Genomic DNA, 6,000 nt, shown 5'->3' with positions numbered 1-6,000 from the left:
ATGTCTGGTAAGACTCCCTTGGAGAAACTAATTTTTCCTTTGTGAGCAGTTGTTAATTAGAGTCCTATTGTGTCTGGAAGACAATGTTTCCTTAGCATCATCCATCCCTTCTGGCTCTTAAAATCTTTCCACTTCCTTTTCTGCATAGCTCCCTGAGCCTTGAGGGAGGGATTTAACGAAGACATACAATTTAGTATTGTTTGGTGATATGTTATTTATGATTTATTATAGCTTGCCTGAGGATTCAGAAAGCAGCCTCAGGCTATAGAGAACAGGCAGTAGTGGTATGCACCTTTAATCCTAGGACTCAGGAGACAAAGGCAGATGGATCTCTCTGTGATCAAGGCCACCCAGGGTTACATGGGATTGAATCAGTCTAAAAGAGAAAGTAGGAAATACCCTTGAATGAATTGGTACAGGAGACCTCTTCCTGAACATAACACCAGTAGCACAGACACTGAGATCAACAATTAATAAATGGGACTGCCTAAAACTGAGAAGCTTCTGTAAGGCAAAGGACACAGTCAACAAGACAAAAGGACAGCCCACGGATTGGGAAAAGATATTCACCAACTCCATATCTGATAGAGGGCTCATCTCCAAAATTTACAAAGAACTCAAGATGCTAGTCTCCCAAACACCAAATAATCCAATTAAAAAGTGGGGTACAGAACTAAATAGACAATTCTCAATAGAGGAATCTAAAATGGCAGAAAGACACATAAGAAAGTGTTCAACATCCTTAGTCACCAGGGAAATGCAAATCAAAACAACTCTGAGATACCACCTCACACCTGTCAGAATTGTTAAAATCAAAAACACAATGACACTCCCAAAGTCCATTCCTGTGTTACGGATAAATACTGATCCACTACCAGAGGCCCCATAGATTGCTGAGGCCTCCTCACTGACACCCACTTTTAGGGGGTCTGGATCAGTCTTATGCTGGTTTCCCAGCTATCAGTCTGGGGTCCATGAGCAACCCCTTGTTCATGTCAGCTGTTTCTGTGGGTTTCTCCAGCCTGGTCTTGACCCCTTTGCTTAACAATCCTCCCTCTCTGCAACTGATCCAGTGGTGTTTCTTAAATGAAAATAAACCTGAAATATAATCCCCCCAAAACAAAAACAAAAACACCAATGACAGTTTATGCTGGAGAGGATATGGAGAAAGGGGAACACTCCTCCACTGCTGGTGGGAGTGTCAACTTGTACAGCCACTTTGGAAATCAGTATGGTGATTTCTCAGGAAAATGGGAATCAGTCTACCACAAGATCCAGCAATTCCACTCTTAGGCATATACCCAAAAGAAGCACATTCAGGACATCTTTTCAACAATGCTCATCTCAGCATTATTTGTAATAGCCAGAACCTGGAAACAACCTAGATGCCCCTCAACTGAAGAATGGATAGAGAAAATGTGGTACATTTACACAATGGAGTACTACTAAGTGGAAAACAAAAACAAAAACAAAAACAATGGAATCTTGAAATTCGCAGGCAAATGGATGGAACTAGAAAAAACCATTCTGAGGGAGGTAACCCAGTCACAAAAAGACAAACATGGTATGTACTCACTCATATGTGGATTTTAGACATAGAGTAAAGGATTACCAGTCTACAATCCACACTGCCAGAGAAGCTAGTAAACAAGGAGGACCCTAAGAGAGACATACTTGGTCCCCTGGAGAAGGGGAAAGGGACAAGATCTCCTGAGCAAATTGGGAGTGTGTGGGGGGGACTAGGAGAATGAGAAGGGGAGAAGAGGAGGGCTGAGGAAGACATGATGGGGCAGGGAGGTTGAGTTGAGGGAAGAACAGAAGAGAGCAAGACAAGAGATAATATAATAGAGAAAGACATTATAGGTTTAAAGAGAAATCAGGCACTAGGGAAATGTCTGGAGAGCTACAAAGATGACACCAACTAACAATCTAAGCAACAGAAGAGAGGCTACCTTAAATGCCGTCCCCTGATAATGAGATTGATGACTAATTCATATGACATCGTAGAGCCTTCATCCAACAGCTGGTGGAAGTAGAAGCAGATACCCACAGCTAAACCTTGAACTGAACTGGAATCCAGTTGCAGAGAAGGAGGACTGATGAGCAAAGGGGTCCACACCAGGCTGGTGAAACCCACAGAAACAGCTGACATGAACAAGGGAGAACTCTTGGTCCCCAGACTGATAGCTGGGAAACCAGCATGGGACTGATCCAGACGGCCTGAATGTGGGTGTCAGAGACCTTGGAAGTCTATGGGACTTCTTGTAGTGGATCAGTACTTAACCCTAGCATAGGAATGGACTTTAGGAGCCAATCCCACATGGAGGGATACTCCCTGAGCCTAGACACAAGCGGGTTGGCGTAGGCCCTATCCCAAAGAATAAGACAGACTTTGAAGACTCCCTATGGAAGGTCTCACCCTCCCTTGGGAGCAGAAAGGGTACGGGAGAGGTAGGGTGTTAGTTAGGGGGGCAGGAGAGGAGGAGAGGGAAAGGGACCTGGGATTCACATGTAAAATAATTTTCTTTCTAATTAAAATAAAAAAAAAGAGTAACAGAGTTCACACCTTTAATCCCAGCAATAGAGAGGTATAAAAGATAAGAGCAAGGTCTTCAGTAGATTCTCCAGTCATGTTGAGGAGAGCATAGTGGTCTAGGATTTCAGTCTGAGGTTTGGTGGAGCCAGGATAGCCTTATAGTCTAAGGTAGAGGTAAGAGCTATTGGTCGGCTGCTTTGCTTTTCTGATCTTCAGCTTGGAGATTTGAACCCCAGATCTGTCAGTGGATCTTTTATTTTTCATGCTACAGCACTGAGTGTTCCAAGATCTCACACTCTCTGCATATTGTCCAACGGTGGATCTCTGTGACAGCTCCCATCTTCAGCAGAAGAAAGCTTCTCTGATGATGGCTGAATGCGGCACTGATCTGTGGGTACAGATGAGCATCCTTAAGAGTCTTTTTATTGCTATGTTCGTTCCTTTAGTAGAGCAATAGTATTTCATTTTCCCTTAGGCACATGTCCTATCTTGTCTCAGGTTCTTGGCCATCTACGTGATGTCAGGCACGGGCTCTATCTCATGGAATGAGACTTAAATACAATCAGATAGTGAGTGATTGGTTATTCCCACAACATTTGTGCCATTATTGCACTAGCAATATTATGCAGGCAGTTCCCCATTGCATATTGAAGAGTTTCTCCTTTGGTACCATGCAGAGTAACTTCCAGTACCATGGAACCAGCCAACTGGGGTGAAACTATAGTTAGGTACTGTGGTGTTTTGAAAGAAAATGACCACCAAAGGGAGTAGCACTAAGAGGTATGGCCTTGTTAGAGGAAGTGTGTCAATGTGGGGATGGGCTTGGACATCTCTTTTGCTCAAGCTTTCCTCAGTGTAACAGTCAGTTGACTTCCTATTGCCTGCAGGATGTAGCACTCTCAGCTCCAGCGTCACACCTGCCTGAACTCTGTTATGCTCCCTGTCATGAAGATAATGGACTGAACCTTTGAAACTGTATGGGAGGTACCCCAATTACGTCTTTTCTTTGTAAGAGTTGCTGAGGTCACGGTGTCTCTTCACAGCAATAGAAAACCCTAATTAAGACAGGTACCACCACTGGGCGTTGGTGGCGCACGCCTTTAATCCCAGCACTTGGGAGGCAGAGGCAGGTGGATCTCCATGAGTTGTAGGCCAGCCTGATCTCCAGAGCGAGTGCCAGGATAGGCTCCAAAGCTACACAGAGAGACCCTGCCTCGAAAAACAAAAACAAAAACAAAAACAAAAAAAAAAAAAAAGAAGAAGAAGCTTCTACTGTAGCAAGTTTCCATATGACCCCTCAAATAGCCCTTAGTGTTAGCTGTCCCTTCCTGTATTCCAACCCTAACTCCCATCTTCCCTCCACTTCTCCTTTTACATCCCAGTCTCCCCATTATCCCTCCCACCTCCCCACCCTGCTTTTAATAGAATTTCTTGTGTTTTAGCCTTAAACTCCTTATGTAGCCCAATCTTCCTGACTCTACTTCCAGAATGCTGGAATAACAGACAGATACCACCAAGCTGAATTTATGCAGTGCTACGTATTGAATCTAGGGCTTTATGCATGCAAGGCAGGCACTCTAGAAACTGAGACATGACACAGCCCTGAAAATAAACCCAATAAGATGAATGTTTTCTTTTTCTTTTTTTTGAAAACAGTTTTTTTTAGTTTTTTTTTTTTCTGAGACAGGGTTTCTCTCTGTGTAGCTTTGGAGCCTATCCTGGCACTCACTCTGGAGACCAGGCTGGCCTCGAACTCACAGAGATCTGCCTGCCTCTGCCTCCTGAGTGCTAGGATTAAAGGTGTGTGTCACCAATGCCCAGAGAAAATAGTTTTTTTCTTAAACAATATATCCCAATTAAAGTTTCCCCTCTCCCAGTTTCTCCCCTCCTCCCCTTCCCTCCAGACCCATTCCTTTTCTGTCTCTCATTAGAAAAGAACAGGTTTCTAAGCGATAACAATCAAAATTGACAAAATATAATAAGATAAAACAAAAACCATCACACTGAGGCTGGACAAGGCAACCCAACAGAAGGAAGAGCTGCACGAGCAGGCATAAGAATCAGAGGGTGATGGTGGTGCATGCTTTTAATCCCAACACTCAGGAGGCAGAGGAAGCCGGATCTCTGAGGCCAAGCTGGTTCTATAGAGTGAGTTCCAGGACAGTCAGGGCTGCATAGAGAAGCCCTGTCTTGAAAAACAAAACAAAGCAAACCAAAATAAGAAAGAAATAATCAGAGATCCACTTGTTACACACTCAGAAGTCCCATAAAAATACTAAGCTGACAGCTATAACATATATGCAGAGGACTGGTGCACACTGCTGTCATCCCTGTGCTTTCTGCTTCGGTCTCTGTGAGTTCATATGAGCTTTGCTTAGTTGATTCAGAAGGCCTTATTCTAATAGGAGGAAATTAAATTGTGATATGTCCATGAATGGAGAAGCATGCACTTATTAAACATTATATTATACAGGAAAGTAGAAGGCATTAGTGGGAGTTGGGGGGCAAGAGAGGATGATGGGGGCAGAGATGGTAAAAAACACATTATATACACATAGAAAACATCATAATGAATCGCAGTACTATGTATAATTAACATATGTTAATGAAAATCTTTAAAATTGTTTTAACATTTAAAGATTAATGATATGAGCTAGGCATGGTGTTGTCTACCTTTAATCCTATCACTCAGAGGTCAGAGGCAGGTAAATCTCTGAATTTAAGGCCAGATTGGTCTGCACAGTTCGTTCCAGCCTGCCAAGGCCCCCCCATACACCTCCCAAAATGCTCACAGAATTAAGTAGAAAAAAGAAGAACATAAAGGACTCCAATTTTATTTTATTTATATAAAGGAAGGGATAGATACTAAAATTCTATCAGTGGTTAAATCACTGGGTAGTGAGGCTAAATTTTAAATTTTTCTTTTTTTTTGGTTATTCTTTCATATTTTGAAAAATGTTGAAAATAACATCTACTTTTACTTATTTTTTGTGGTGCTGGGGATTGAATGGTCTCTCACAGATGAGTTAAGTGCTATATCCACACCCCAACAATAACCGCTACTTTTAGGAATATTTAGGAATATTCTCAAATTATAAAGCTTTGAAGAGAAAGACTCTGCTTCCTTCTACCCTCCCCCAGTCTGAATAAATTTCCCACTTCAACTGGAGGTATGATTTGCACATCTCTTTCGGCACTGATTCTAGCCTGCTAGTACTATGTATCTTTATTTGTTCTCTTAGGTCACATACTTTCTGAAGGCAAAAATCTGTGCATTATCATTATTTCTAGGGTCTAAAAGACTTTCTCTACTTTCATGAATTATTTGAAAGAAAAATCATTTGAAATGTTTTAATAATTGTGAATGATACATAGTGTTAGCAATACAACTTTCATATTTTTTTTTTCATGACTAGCTTAAAATTTATTTTCAATTTTGTTAAAGGCAGGGTCTTACTACCTAG

Source organism: Cricetulus griseus (genome assembly GCF_003668045.3).
Source record: "Cricetulus griseus strain 17A/GY chromosome 1 unlocalized genomic scaffold, alternate assembly CriGri-PICRH-1.0 chr1_1, whole genome shotgun sequence".
NCBI lineage: Eukaryota > Metazoa > Chordata > Mammalia > Rodentia > Cricetidae > Cricetulus > Cricetulus griseus.
The sequence above is the reverse complement of the archived record's forward strand: the minus strand, read 5'-3'. Positions refer to the sequence as shown.